This window comes from Sus scrofa, chromosome 10, assembly GCF_054392235.1.
Source record: "Sus scrofa isolate SSC_HxYL_T2T_F1_AM1 chromosome 10, Sscrofa_HxYL_maternal_Yorkshire_Landrace_v2.0, whole genome shotgun sequence".
Taxonomy (NCBI): Eukaryota; Metazoa; Chordata; class Mammalia; order Artiodactyla; family Suidae; genus Sus; species Sus scrofa.
This window is the reverse complement of record NC_139392.1, coordinates 38,493,720-38,510,229: the sequence shown is the minus strand read 5'-3', so window position 1 is coordinate 38,510,229 and position 16,510 is coordinate 38,493,720. Positions and strand designations below refer to the sequence as shown.

General features: G+C 34.1%; 1 pseudogene; it reads left to right on the top strand.

Moving 5' to 3' along the window:
• The first annotated feature begins 9,795 nt into the window (after positions 1-9,795).
• Positions 9,796-10,730, top strand: LOC106505231 (olfactory receptor 8I2-like; annotated as a pseudogene).
• Positions 10,731-16,510: the final 5,780 nt, after the last annotated feature.

The following is a 16,510-nucleotide window of genomic DNA, read 5'->3' as shown; positions in this document are numbered from 1 at the left end:
TACACTATAAGTAAAAACTTTTCTTCTACCCTCAGATTTTCTGGGCATATAAATTAAACTGACAAAAGGTTGATTAATAAGAGGATAGACAAAGTTTATTTATTATTTATTTAGCTCAATTCGCAGTAGATTTGATTTGTTAGCATCATCTCATTTGCACTAAAAATAAACAGTTCTGATTATGAGTGTGGGGGAGGGAGGCAGAGTGGGGAGAAAGGGGTGGAAAGAATTTCTGCCACCAGCCTAGGCCATCCTCAAGGCATCCTAGGTGTGGGCTTACCCCCAAGGGAGGGGCTTTGGGGTCTGACAGTGAGTTAGAGAACTCGGTGGCTTCAAGGCCAGCTAGGTCAAGGTGACCCAGCAGGGTCCATACTGGTCAGCAGATGGCCCTGCATTGGGTCCTTCCTGCATGTCCTGTGCAACTTGCAGCTCTCAGTGCCCACAACAGCATGGGTCAAGGGCAACTCTGCCCAGTCTTGGGAAAGAGGATGTAGGAAATTCAGTGGCTGCCAGCAAACCCTCAGGAGCAGTGGGTGCAGGGTGGAGCACTGAACAAGAACCCAGTTCTCAGGCTCTTTGCTGATCACACCCAGTCAACCTCAGGTCAGGTCCCCTTTGCTTTTCCAGTCACTTCTTTCCCTCTATGACCACCCACAGTTATCACTCTAATGAGGGCTTTTCCTTTTTCGCAGGTTTCCAAAATCTCCACCTGGCCTGGGCTTTCTCCCTGCCATCCCTCCCTTCCCACCATCTAGTGCCAGGGGGACCTTCCTAAAATGCTAAGTTGATTTTTCCAGCACACTCCTGCCTAACCTAAGAATGTTTGGCAGCACAGCCATGAACTTCCACTATCCAAAGTGTTTTTAAATGTATATAAGAGGGCATCAAAAAAGTGAAGCTCAATAATTAGAGATAAAATTTATATGCCTAACTTAATATAAGGAAAGGAGAGGGAGACATGGATTCCATGGGAAAAATAAATGAGATTCTAAGGGAACAAGTGGGAGTTAAGAAATTCTGTGATCTCATTTTTTTCTGATAGGGCAGGTGGACTTCTGCATTTTCTTCCTAGCATTTGAAAGATTTATGGCAGCCTCACTCTCTAAATTCTGCCTTCAGCCAGATAAATGAAATCTGAGAAACCCTCCTTCTGCATTGCTTGAATCCCAACATGTCTCCCATAAACAATAACTTTATACCACTGAATAATTTGGATTCTTTCAATTCCCAAATTATTATCTTGACTCTCTAATAACTTCTTATGTAATAAACTAGCATCATCTTCTACAGTTTGGTTAGTTACAAAATATGACTTTCAGTTTTGATGCAATATAGGGCCAGTAGGTGATAATTACACAAATATACAGAAACACACACACCAAACTCAAGGAGAATCAGTTACAGAGAGTGGACTCAATCTTCTTTCTTTACAACTCTATAAGAGCTAACACATATTATAGCTAAGGAAACAAAGGATCAATGCAAAAACTTAACCAAGATAAAAAAAAAATCAAGATTTAAGAGGTAGAATTCAAACATACACAAATTTATGTATTTGTTCACAGGACTTCTAGCATTTCACATAAACAAACAGAATTTTTTGTGTGTATTTTATATTCCGCATTGGCCTATAACTGTTAAAATTTGAATATTTAACTTTAAAAAATAATTCCACAGTCATCAATGATGTTTTCTTATGGCAACTCCAATTCTGGAGTTAAATACAAATACTAAAATAGCAATGCAAAGATATTCTCTTATATACTACATTGGATTTCACTAAAAATCCACCTTTAGGAAATGTCCATAAAACATTATAGCCATTTGAAAAATACTCATAGTTTTTTTTTTAAACAAAATGACTATCAGAACCTCATATTGCTTATGTTTCTTATGGCATCATTTATTGTCCTACTTACTCCGACCTGCATCAGCAATCGGTTCACTAGCATTGCCATCAACACAGTTGATAAGCAAGGAAACATTATCTTAGCTGGTGACACTTTTGCAATATGTAGTGAATGACAGTTTTGAGTTTCTGTAAAGGGTGCTTTTTATCTATCAAATGGAATAATACTTAGTTGATAGCAAGAAAACTTAATCTGTCAAAATATGTGTTTTTATATTTTTTCCTTATTTCTTGACAATTATGTTTGTGTAAATAGATAACAAACTGTGTTAAAGCAAATTTTATTTCACTGTTTCTATATGGTCCATATTTTCTTACAGGAAAATTGTGTTGTGTTGCCAAATATTCTGAATACGTATCAAAATAACAGCCATGCATTTTCAAAAAGCAATAATTAATGTTATTATTATAACCAGTTTTCAAAAGTAAAACTACCTTTTAATAAAGGAGCCCTTAGGACATGGTAAATAACTTTCTTAAATATATCTCACAATCACAGAATAAAATTTAAATCTATATTAGGCCCAAGAAAGCATCCACATCCTGGGTTTATACATTGGGTTTTAATATTTTCTAAGTAATTTATATAATAATAATAAAGTTTGTATATAGAACCTGTTCATTTTTCTAAGTGTATTCATCTTAATAGATTTCCAATAATGGAATTTTCTGTTAAAACACTTGTAAAATTTTATATTGATATTTTATTAACATGCTACCCTAAAGATCTGTAGTAAACCTAATTCTTTCATCAACTCAATGATATTTATTTAAAAGTTTAATTTTTACAACCTAATATGCACAAATATATAATGAATACACCACATTACATAATTTCATGAATAAGGGAAAAAGTCAAACTAGTAACATGAAAATTAATGAAGATATATAATGAGTGATTATGTTTTCTCAAATTATCAATTGATTTCACGAGAAAAATTTGAGAACACAGAGTTTCTCAGTTTTTCACTCAAAAATGAACTTGAGAACATGGTCATCACACCAAAATAAAGAATTCAGAAGCATATGAAATCAAATGTTGGGGGTGAAATTGAAGGAAATGGGCATTCTGAAATATCATGAAATTACAGGTAGAAGTATTATTTAGGAATACCGTCAAAACCATGAGACATTAATATGTCTTTAAACATTTCTTACTCAACCTATAAATTGATAGTGTTAGACAAAAATATTAAAAATTCACTAAAATTAACTCCTCAGATCTAACAACACTTGTTTAATAAATTCATTAATAAATTAATTAATTATTTCAAAATGTTTTCTTATACGTACTGATGTATTGATATTTTTGATATTAAATAGTAAGTAGATGTTTGAAATAATTTTTAAAATAGGAGTTTTTCCACTCAGTACAGTAAAACAAAGAAAAACAACAAAAAGCATCCTCTTATTGTTATCAGTTTTCAAAAATATTTAAACTGACATATAAACAGTACACAAAGATATGAGGAAGTAGATCTTCATAATAATGAACTAGAGAATAAATTACTTTTGATCTATTAGGTTTTTTAAATATGGTTCTTAAAATGTAAATGATCACTATAGGCAAGTTATGATGAAACTGAGGGCCACGGAATATGCTCATGCAAATTAAAATTTGCCAAACTGTTCTAGAATGCCTCACACCAATGAGTATCAAAAAGTTGCAGTTTGGGCCACAAAATATTACTTCTAGTTACATTCTGAGCAATGTTTTTTTTTGTTTTTCTTTTTGTTTGTTTTTGTTTTTGCTTTTTTTTTTTTTTGTCTCTTTGCCATTTCTTGGGCCACTCCCGTGGCATATGGAGGTTCCCAGGCTAGGGGTCTAATCGGAACCATAGCCACCGGCCTACGCCAGAGCCACAGCAACATGGGATCCGAGCCGCATCTGCAACCTACACCACAGCTCACGGCAACGCCGGATCGTTAACCCACTGAGCAAGGGCAGGGACCAAACCCGCAACCTCATGGTTCCTAGTCGGATTCGTTAACCACTGCGCCACGACAGGAACTCCCTTCTAGTTACTTTCTAAAGAAATAAAATCAATGTGTATTCTGCATTATTTCAAAAACAAAGAAAATCATGTATAGTGTGAAAGTTGAACAGAGGAGGAAATAGTTGAATAAACACAGGTGTCTGAATATAATAGATAATTATCAGGCTATTTATATTAAGGACATGTAACAAATATTGATTGAACCGCTAGTATAATATCAATATCATGCAAGATATTTTAAATGAATTATCTAACTTCATCTTCACAAACACATGCTGCAAATGTTGCAATTGTCACTTTGCAGACAAAGCCACTGAGGATCGAAGAGATTAATAAATGTTTACATGACCACAAGCTACTAAATTTCTGAACACAAATTCAGAATTACAGTTCCTAAATCTAAATATTTTCAAATATTACATAGTCTTCTATTGAAAATTTACAATAACAAAAACTAGAAAATTTTAAAGAATTAAAAATATTAAGTATTTGTGATATATTCTTAAGGGAAAATATAACTGCACCTGTGAAAATAGAATAACTTGTCCATATCCTGGTTTCCAAAAATCATCCCTGCATAAAATATAGCACAGATCCTTGGAGAAGTGGTTGTTTCAAAAGCTGAGTTAGGGAAAATAAAAGGTAAACCTGGAGTATAGGAAGTGCTACCAGAATGTAAGAAGTGAAAAGAGGAAAAAAAAAAAAAGAAAAAGAAAAAGCCTCGTCCAAAAAGCAAAATATGCAGTAGCTAATTCAATGATGGTTCCATTAGCAAAGCTAGAATGATATGAGCAAGAAAATAAGTGATATAGGTACTGGCTAATATACCCCCAAAGCAAAATAATGATCATTGGTTATATATTGGTATAAATAAATAAGAAAGAACACCTCATCTTCACAGAATAATTTTAGTTAAAATATGTTGAAAGTAAAGGGAAGTGGCAATTTACTGTAAAAACAGCACCATAGAAGTTGGTAGAGGCAACATACTGATGGATGCCAAAAACTGTAAATGAAATATTTTAAGCCTAAATTTTCTTCCATATATGTAATATGTGTGTGTGTCTGTGTGTGTGTGTGTCTGTGTGTGTATTTGCGTGTGTGTGAGAACACAAAGAATCATAATCCTACAGTAAAGAATTCTGGCATACCCTATGTTAACTAAACCACCAGTTTAAAATTGCCAGTAGTTTCACTTATCAACATCATATACCCTCTTATTATATGAAAAGGGCATACATATCACAGAGCTGATACTTTTTCTCATAATGAATAACTCAAGTTAATCATGAGAAAACACCAGGCCAACTTAAATTGAGAGACATTCTGCAAAATACTTGACCAGAAATCTTGAAAAGTATCACAGTCATGAAAAAGAGAAAAAGAAAATGGAAGAGTCACAGACTGCAAAAAACTAGAGACAGGAACCTAACTGCAGCATATTTTAGATTGGATCCTTGAACAAAAATAAAAAAGGACTTTGGAGGAATAACTGGTGAAAATGAATAAAATCAGAGGTTTAGTTAATATTATTGCACAAATGTAAATTACTTTTGTGAATTATTATGACATAACCATGTAAGATGTCAGCATCTCTAAAGCTGGATAGAGTGCATATGAAAGATACAAGACTGAGAATATCTAAATAAAAAGTTATGAATAGATGATTAACAACTATATCTCAGAATGGTTTTATAAAGTATATGATTTGAATTGAGCAAGCATTTGTTATATGTCCATTGAACCTACGGAATGGTCAGCCATAGCCCCTCTACATATTATGTATTTGTTGCCACAATACCTACTAGCACAGCAAATATAAGAATTTTGGGAAAATTGAAAAAAATTTTGACCCCTTAAAGAGGAAATCAACTCTAAGTAATATATATCAAGAGACACTTATTCTCATATCTGCAGTCCCACACAGAGCGTAGTATCTATGATTTAATAGCTGCTTAATAAAAGTGTGTTGAGAGAATAAGTAAATCAGTGTTCCTTGGTGGCCTTGCAGTTAAGTTTTCTTTCCCGATGATGAATCTGTCTTGTTTCGTCATTGTAAATAAAATCCTCTTAAAATTTTTATTGTGAAATATATATTTTTTCTTTCCCAGTGATGAATCTGTCTTGTTTCATCATTGTAAATAAAATCCTTTCTAAAGATAAGTAAATAAGAAAATATAATGATATCATCAGAAAATTAACTTAATTAGACAAGTCTGTGAGATTTGTCTAAGCTAGTATTTAGAAATAGTCCATGGATATGAGGTATTTTGAAAATTTTACTTTTGTGGATCAATCTCAGACCTACTGATCTGGAATCTTTATAGGGCTGTGGCCCAGGAAGCTGCTTTAAAAAATAAACAAAAAAAACCAAGTAGAATAATAATGTACTTCAAGTTTTCAAATCAGCTGAGCATGAAACTGAGAGCATGAGTTTTAATTGCACTTAAGGTTTTTTATTTTACTAGATGGTATACTTATCCTCAGCCAATCATTTTGTGTGTATAACATTAAGCACAGTCAATTAAAAATCACTGAATACCTGCATTAAAACTAAATACATATATGATTTATTGACATAGGTGTTAACATAATTCCAATGTATATTAATACCATTAAATCAGATAGGAAAGCTCACTTCTCTTTGCTAAGAGAGTTTATCTTGACAGCCAGGCAATGGCAGTGGTTATCTGATATTCTCTAATACCATGAATCTCATTTACATTTCCTAATGTTTTAGAAAATGTTTTATATATGTGTGTGTTGGTATATAGTATATGAAATATCAAAACAAATATAAACTGTTAAAAATATGCTAATTGCAGTTTTTACTTTATCTGCAGACATTGACACTGAAATACAAAAAAGTACAGGATATTTATTTCCAAACATTTCCATTGGAGATGTAGCCCAGGCAAATTAAACCTTGGGGTACAATTAAACTACAAATCTCAAGAGATCAAAGATGCTAATTGACCAATTCCTTTATGATTTAATTTTATGAGTTTAAAAGAGATGCTTGTATAAAAAGACTGCTTAACTCTAGATTTCAGAAGACAATCCTTTGTTATGGGACTGTTTTAGGAATATACTACAAAAAAAGTCATCCTGAATACAAATCTAAATTTTAGCTAAAAAATAGATATTAGTTTTGAGGAGGCACACAAAATAAATACTTTGTTAATTTGTCTATTATTTTTATTCTATCAATGGAAGGTAGTATACATATTATCCAGAACTGTCATTACAACTACCAACAATTTTTTCATCAACTTCGTAATATCTTCAAGTGTCCATTATATAAAAGATACAGTTCTGTGTTAACAATAGGAGCAGCAAAAACATCAGATTCAAACTATTCTACTGAGAATTGATGGGATTCAGAATTGTTGAGGGAAACATAGTTAAGTCAAAAATATACGGTGAATTTCACAAAAATATTGCACAATGTTTTCTCTTCTTGTTGTCTGATCACAAGCCTGAAAATGGCTGGCAGAGAGCTGAAAGGGAAAGAAGTTTCCTTTTGTGGATTAAATCCCAGGTAAATCTAACTTTAACATCCTCTTTATTATTTTGTGTGTCATGTGTGTGTTTCTAACACAGAGAAACTTTTTCTTTTTACAAAAGCTTGTATATTCCAATAAGTTTTAAGAAAAGTACCTTCAATGACAGGCAAGACAAACTGCTGCCATTGACTAACTACTGGTTAAAGGAAAGAATGGACAAATAGTAACACTGTATATGAGAGATACTAAGTGATTAAATATACTTAATATTACATCAAATCTTGGGTTACTCCAGCAGAGTGATAAATGTCTGAAATAAACTTGCGCCAACATTAGGCTAGTTTCAGCAGCTCGGGAAGGATGAGTAGTGGCTGGGAATCCCAGACCTGGAGCCTGGCAGAGCACAGTCCAGGCACCCTGCTGGTCTACACATTACCCTGCATGGCCAGGGACTGCTCCCAAGTGCTCCCAATAACCTGTGGTGGCAGAGGCTCTGGCTGGCTTCAGGTGAGTCCTAAGCATGCTCTGCCAGGGTGTGGCACATACCTGTAGAGAGCTGGGCTGCACTTCTCCACTTTAACTCCAGTGGTCAGGTCAGCTGCTCCCTGGGCAGTGCACTCCACCAGTGCCACCAGTGCCCCCACTCACCATGCTCCTAGCAAGGCCCAAAGGTCTGGCCGTTTCCTCACCTTGCATTGTCCAGTACAGGGCCAGCTGTTGCCAACTTGGAGGTGCACACTGGCAGAATCACTAAGGAGACAGATGGGCAGGATGGGGGGCACAACTGTGATGGGGTCCTGGGTGATGGGGTCACTCCCCAGAGGCATCACTCCCTGGCTTCACTGAGGGTGGGGCTGGCCATGAAAGGCAGGCTGGGGGGCCCTCTTGTGGCTCTGCTTTTTGGTTTCTGGGCACGCCAAAGCCCCCTACACTATCCAGGCAATGCTGATCCAAGGCCGTGGGCTCCTGTCCTGGGAAAGGAGAGATCTGGGTGCTGAGTTGCCAAAGAGGGCCTAGGATCAGCTCTGGTTGATGTGGGAGTTGGGGGGAAGGGGCAGTGGGGAGGCAGCAACAGTTACTTCTTTCTAGCAAAGTGCCAGAGGTTACAGTGCCTTAACGGGAGAGAAAAAAACAAGTCATGCTAGTTTCAGTTCTGATTATCACCCACTTATGTCAATATAACTAAACAAGTAGGTTCTCTAATTTCTAATTAATCAACTTATATATTTTTTTTGTTTGTTTTAGATATAACAAATCATATTTATTTCACTGTTTGTAAGCTTTTTAACATTGACTTGGAAAGTCCCATATTGCAATGAATTAGTTATCCCCTTAGGTCATAGATAACCATGCACTTCATGTTGGAAACACACATGGTTACTAAACACACATACAAAACTATTTGACTATGATATAAAGTTCCTCATTTGGTCATATCTCACCAATTGAAAGAAAAGATAGGTGATAGAAAAAAACTAGAGAATTTTAGCTTTAACATGTAAAATAAGCAGTGTTTTTTCCTTTTATATATGTTTTATATAATTTATAAATTTATAGTGTATATTATATATTAATATAATACATAAATATGTGTATATGTACATATTTTACAAAATGTTTCAAATTTTATTGATTCCAAGGAGATATTAAATATGTCCACCTAAAACCTTATTAAGCTCTTAAAGCAATCCTTTATTTATTTATAGTAATTTTATTTTTTCCATTATAGCTGGTTTACAGTGTTCTGTCAATTTTCTACTATACAGCAAGGTGATCCAGTCACACACATACATATATACACTCTTTTTTCTCACATTATCATGCTCCATCATAAATGACTAGTTATAGTTCCCAGTGCTATGCAGCAGGATCTCATTGCTTATCCATTCCAAAAGCAATCCTTTAAAGTAGCTGTAAAATGCTGAAATTTTAAGACTGCCACACAAAAGTATTATTAAATTCACAAAGTAAAGATCCTACTTTCCTAAATAACCTTTATATTTTCTAACACAGTATAATGTGTTCCAGAAGGTAAATTTCAAAGTGTGTAACTTGGAGTCCAGTGATACTAGGGTAGAGGCTGTTAGATCGTAGAAGGAATCTCTTCAAAAAATCATTCCAGATAGATTTTGTTTTGAGTGCAACCAAGTACACACAACTGTGAATTTGAAAATTTTTAATTCATGTGTTAGCTCTTCAAAGAGTAAAAATTATATATAAGTTCTCAATTAACTTGATGTCATTAACATTCAAGTCCCATTGGTCAAGCTCCCATTGTGGGAGTCAAAGTCTATGGTGATTATCAAGTCTTCAGACGTGCATCCTTCTCTTAACTTCCATTTTTGTTATTTGGCAGGTAAGTCAAAGTCCTGAGTTGATAGACATGACTGGGAAAAATTTCACGGAAGTGACTTTCTTCATCCTCTCTGGATTTGCAAATCACCCTGAGCTACAAGTCAGTTTTTTCTTGATGTTTCTATTTATTTATCTATTCACTGTTTTGGGGAACCTTGGACTGATTATGTTAATCAGAATTGACTCTCAGCTTCACACACCTATGTACTTTTTCCTTAGCAATGTAGCATTCATTGACATACGTTATTCCTCTACTCTAACACCGAAGGCACTGGTGAATTTCTAGTCAAATGAGAAAACCATCACCTATGTTGGCTGCTTTGTTCAAATGTACTTTTTTGTGGGTTTGGTGTGTAGTGGTTTTTTTTTTTTTTTCTGATCAATGGCTTATGACCGCTATGTCACAATCTGCAGTCTTTTATTGTGTTCAGTGATTATGTCCCAGAAAATGTGTAACTTGGTGGGAGCAATGCCATATACAGTAGGCTTCACCAATTCTCTGATATCAATCTGTGTGATCAGCAGTTTGGCTTTCTGTGATACCAGCGTCAATCACTTTTTCTGTGACATCACATCTCTTTTGGCCTTGTCTGGTGTGGATGCATTTAGCACTGAAATTGTGATTTTTGTTTTGGTTGGGTTCACCCTTCTTGGTTCTCTCTTCTTCATCATTATCACTTATATTGTAATTATCTCAGCCATCCTGAAGATCAAGTCTGCATCAGGCAGACAGAAGGCCTTTTTAACCTGTGCATCCGCCTCATGGGTGTGACTATCTTCTATGGGTCCCTGATTTTCACATATTTGCAGCCTGATAACACATCATCCTTGACCCAAGCACAGGTGGCATCTGTATTCTATACCACTGTCATTCTAATGCTGAATCCACTTATCTATAGTTTGAGGAATAAAGATGTAAAAAGTGCTCTCCTGAGAGTCATACAAAGAAAACATTTTGAATGACAAATCTCTTAATGTTGCAGTTAAAGCAAATCTGGCTGGTTTCAAGCATTCTATTGCTCCAACAATTAGAAAAATACTAGAATAACTCCAAAAAGAATAACACAAAATAACTGAAAACAGAGTCTTAAAATGTGAGAAACAAATTATTATTTAATGTGAACGGAATACTTAATCATTATTTTAAGAGTTCATTTCAGACACACACATGCACAAATAAGAAAGCAACTTAGAGTTCCTGTCATAGAGCAGCAGAAAGGAATCCAACTGGGAACCAGGAAGTTGTGGGTTAGATCCCTGGCCTTGCTCAATGGGTTAAGGATCCTGCATTACTGTGAGCTGTGGTATAGGTCACAGATGTGGCTGGGATCTGGCATTTCTGTGACTGTGGTTAGGTCAGCAGCATCATCTTTGATTAGACCCCTACCCTGGGGGTCTCCATGTACTGCTAGTATGGCCCTAAAAGGACAAAAGAGAAAAAAAAAGAAATCAAATGACTGGTAATTGAATCTTTCCCTGAACATTATTGAGTGAGCATGCTGTCACACTAAAGTATGTTAGACAAGTATTTAATGACATTTCATATTTTTTGATATTGTTTTCTCAACCATCAACACATTGAGAGTAGTAGTAAACTAGCAGATGAAGAGATAATGACTCAAATATTATTGACAAGAAATTATTGCTGAAAACTAGAGAGCAAAAGAAAAAGTGCAGTATTAACAAAATCAAATGTAAGTCTAGGATTGAAGGGGTGGGTTGTTGAAGTTATTCCAGGGGTGACCAGTGATAACAAGAGACATTGGGTAATATAGAGACATTGCTTGAACATGTAGATTCATTTCACCATAACAGTTAGAATTTTAATCATTTATCTCTGAAACATGATCTTTGATTATACAGAAAAGCAATGCATTCATGAAGTGGAGTTGATTGTCCATCAAAAACAACAGTTTAATTTCTTCATCACCTTGATGTGCCTCCCTGAGTTCAAAGACTTGATAAACTTTTAAATGTGTGAATGTGTCTATGTGTGTGTTTGTATAGATAAATGAAGTACTAGCAGTAGCATAATTCCTGAGGCATTTAGAAGGGATCTGTAGAGATTCTCATTTCTCTAAAACAGCAGAAAAAAACTTCATTAAGTCTATAGTATTAAAAGGGGAAACTGTCTCCTTTTCATTTTTCCTTAAAAAGAGACAATGTAAATCTCATTTAATGAACTCTCCCAGGCACTGTTACAAATGACCACTGGAAAAGATGTAACCCTCAGTACTGCCTTTACTGAGCATGAAACACTGAGTAGTAACCAAAGGATTTGGCCATCATATTTAAAATGTATTTTGAAAGGAATTTGATGAGGTGCTTTAAAAAGAAAGTGTATGTTTATGATATATCTCTTCAACAGGTATGTAAGCTCTCTGACAGAAAAATTTGCTCTCCACAACACATTGCTAATGTATTACATACACAATATGTAATTACATACTTCCTTTGCTTTTTATTTGCTTGTGGAAGCACAGTGATTCGTGGGCAGGGATTCGACTTTAGTCCTTTCTTTGGTATTTGGAGAGGTGTGTGCATTTTGTCGTCCAAAAACACATTAGTTTATTTGAAACTTCTATTTCTAGAATTCTTGCAAAAATCCATTTATATATTAAAATGTCATAGTAATCAACAGATTTCTTTTCACATGATTGTTCCTTATGGTTAAGTTATGGAAATGAGTATGCATAGATTTATACATTTTGTGTATGATTTTAAACCCTTGGAGTCAAGTAGTTAAGCCTTCTCATATACCCTGCATCACAAGCAAACCTACTATGAAAACAATCAGCCTTCAGTCTTGGGAGTAAGTAGCTAAAGATAATTCATGTGAAAGTATCTCTGTGTGCACAAATATCTATTTGGTTTTAAATTTTTAATTCTTTTTTCACAAGTGTCTGACTCCTACAAACTTCATTCTATAATGTAATATACTATGTTATGAACCATTGTAAGTGAAAATTTGAAACATACTATGCATTATTCTAGGGATATATTGAGGATAATGTCTTATCAGTCATTTCCTTTGTTATGTCTACATGATTTTTTTTTTCCTTCTAAGCAGAGTCTAATTCAGATTGGTTGCTCTCAAGGTTTTTCATCATCATGGAGACCTATTAACCTGATTATATTTCCATTTCTTTTTATTCCAATGATTTTCATTCATGCATTATAACTTCATTGCTCAATTTTTATAATTGTCTGAAACATCATGACTATTGAACTTTATTTATATTCCCCAAGGTCTAATTATATGTATTATATTTATTTTCATTTGTGTTTAATATGTATTCTTCTGCAGATAATTTCAAGATTTTGTAATCTTTACTATCAGTAAAATTATGTGTCTAATTGTTATTTTTATGCTCTAATGTATCCTTGCTCATCTCTCTCTAAGAGCAAAAACATGCCATTCTTTTCTCACTCAACATAAGTAGAAATATAATTTATTTGTCCAAAGTTATGACTAAATGTTCACATACAGTTTTCAATATTCTCTTCATATTTATGCCTGGTGTAACTTCCATCATTCTATCTTCAAGATACTTTTTCTATACTTTCCCTCTAGAAACTGTAATACACATCTGTCCAGAATGGGCCATTTATACCTTTTCATTTTCTCCAGTTTTCCTTTTTCCAGACTCTTGAACTTGACCAGGCCAGATGATCAACCCAGTAATGTTTAGAACAATGGGACAATGTCCCCAAAGTGATCACAGTGTGTAAAATGACCCGGATGTTTTCTTCTTTGTTTCATTATGCTATAAGATATTCAGTTTAAAATGTTTGATTCATCAGTCTTCAAAATAAAAATACTGAGTGTTTTTTCAGTCTATTTAAACTGTAGTGCCCTTGAAATCTACCTGTTAACATTTTTGTTCCTCAAGTTCATGTTCCACTTCACCACTTTATGACATCTTTTATATCAAAATAAAGAAAAAAAATTAAATTATGGATTTTTTTCTTTTTTTGGTGGTTCCCACAGCATGCAGAATTTCCCAGACCAGGGATCCAGGGATCAAACTCATGCCCCAGCACCAACCCAAGTCATTGTAGTGACAATGCTGAATCCTTAACCAGCTGCACAACAGGAAAATGCCTTAATTTCTCTTATTTTAAGAAGGATTGTAGAAATTCCTGAAGAATAAATGTACTCAATGAAAGTAAAATGAAATTGACTTTTTGACAGTAGGCAGAGTCAGACTCACTCTTTTAACCATATACAAAGATTAGAGGTCAGTTCAGAAATGAATTCCAGATATTATCTGAATTACAAAAAGTACTGTAAAGTAAATTAAGATTTTACATAGGATATGTGCATTTCAAAATATGGGAAAGGGAAATGTGCTGAGAATCTAAAAATAGCTAAAGGAAATAAATAAGAAATAAAAATACGTTTTTGAAAAAATATAGAACTATTGGTATTAAAACATGAATATATTAGAGAAAACATAGCTAGTTTTATATTTATTCAGTATAACAAATTCTAAAAACACAAAGGTTTATCAAAGTGAGTCAAAATACAATCTCCAGTATATTGTATTTTTTTCACACATTTTTTACCAAAATAAAGTGATGCAAAACATTAGGATTGAGTAACTAATTTTATAGAACACAGTTTTTACTCTACCATTTGCCTGATTCTCACCTCCTCCAGCATTTTTTTTTAAATTTTTTACTTCATATCTTTCAGTCTGAAGACTCTGAAGAAATTTCCCTTAGAAATTTTTTTTTTAATTTTATTGCCACACCCATGGGATATCAAAGTTTGAATAGGAGCCACAGATACAGCAAAACACTGGATCCTTTAACCCACTGCACTATGCCAGGAATCCAACCTGCACTTTTGCAATGATTAGAGCCACTGCATGCTGCCCTTGGTTTCTTAATTCACTGCAACACAGGAGGAACTCCAACATTTGTTTTTAAGAGAAGAGGACCAATTGTCTCTATCCATACCCTGCTCTTTTTTTTCCTCCAAAGCCCTTATCACCATAGACACACAGATACTTCATTATTGTTTCTCCTGCCACACCTCCCCCAACATAAAACTTTTACTACCTAGTACTCTCTGACCCTCAGGCCGCATACCCTATCCAATGCATGGAGCCTCTGCACTGATGTTCCCTTGTCTGAACCACCCCCCTGACTTGTACCTGCCTGAATAATTCTTCCCTCCTTCAAATCTTTGCTCAAATTCCAGGGTTGTATTTATCCTTTCCTTAACATATTTCTGATTGGTTCCTCATGCTCTAACTCCAGAATCCTCTTCCTTCAAGCTGTTTCATATTTTATTTTTATAATACTTTTCACCTCCTAACATGTTATATTACTATTTTTTTTGTATTTATTTGTTTCCCCAGCTGTGAATTTATAATCTACAATAATATAATTGATTAGGCCAGACATGCATATCAACATTTGACTCTTTCTTTCCCAGCATCTGTGAGTCAGTTATACAAGTTGATTAATCCATAAATCTAAATCCATTCATTTCAATTAATGAATTCACAAATTAATTGATAAATTGATTAATCCATAAATTTCGATAACTTTACCAAATTTAAATTAAAGGAGTAACATTTTCTGACTACAACACAGTCCAATATGAAAGTTATATTTAAAGAATAAAAATAGGGAGTTTGTGTTCTGACATAGCAGTAACAAACTGGACTAGTATTTCTGAGGATGAGGTCTTGATCTCTGGCCTGGCTCAGAGGTGTTGCCATGAGCTTCAGTATAGGTTGCATACATGGCTCAGATCTGGTATTGCTGTGGCTGTGACATAGGCTGGTGTCTACATCTCTGATTCAACCACTAGCCTGGGAAATTACATTAAAAAAAGAATAAAAATATATCTTTTAGCTTGAACCTAATTTTTTAAAAATCTTGAATTATTCTTAAACAATAGGAAATTTAAAAATTTAACTTAGGTGATATATTTATTATGCCACAATAAGACTAATTAATATAATAATTGCATACAAGTCAAATTTAAAGCAACACTCAAATGAATAATGTATATATTAAATTCCTATATTTTCAAACAGGTAATAAAAAGGAAATAAAAAGATATTACTAGGTGCTAGAGAAATAACAATGTATTCAACTTGAAGCAGAAAAGCATTGCTATGCCAAAATATGCCTCTATGGCATAAGGATTACTTTGAGCTGCTTATTTTTAGGAAACAGACATAAGAGATGTTCTGAAAACTAAGTAGAATTTACCCTTTTGTAAGAGATATTTACATTTAAAATGGAAATCTTCCTTTGCAAGGATGTCTCTCTCTCTCTCTCTCTGTGTGAAGAAGAGGATAACTAAATATTTAGAAACTCTTCTTACTGAAGAAGGCTTGGACTTGAACCTGCGTTGACAAACATATCATCTTTTCTATGTTTTTTCCTGTCTCCCATACCCACATCATCTTTTGTCTTTAGCTTGATATGGTGTTTAAGGTGGTGGCTTGGGCCATTTGAAGGAGTCACTCAGATTTCTTGCTATCACCATGTATACAGGGGATATAAATGTTATTAAATTTCTGCTTATTTTTCTCCTATTAATCTGTCTTTCAATACAATGGGTGGGTCTCTGTCAAAAAACAAAAAGAGTAGAGGGAAAATTGTTTGTTGTTATCCATAATCCTAGTAAAGTAGGGGAAGAATGATAAAATTTAGATAAAAAGTAATGGATTAGAAAGGAAAAAATAGCATATATCCAAAAAAGGAAAAAAAAAAGT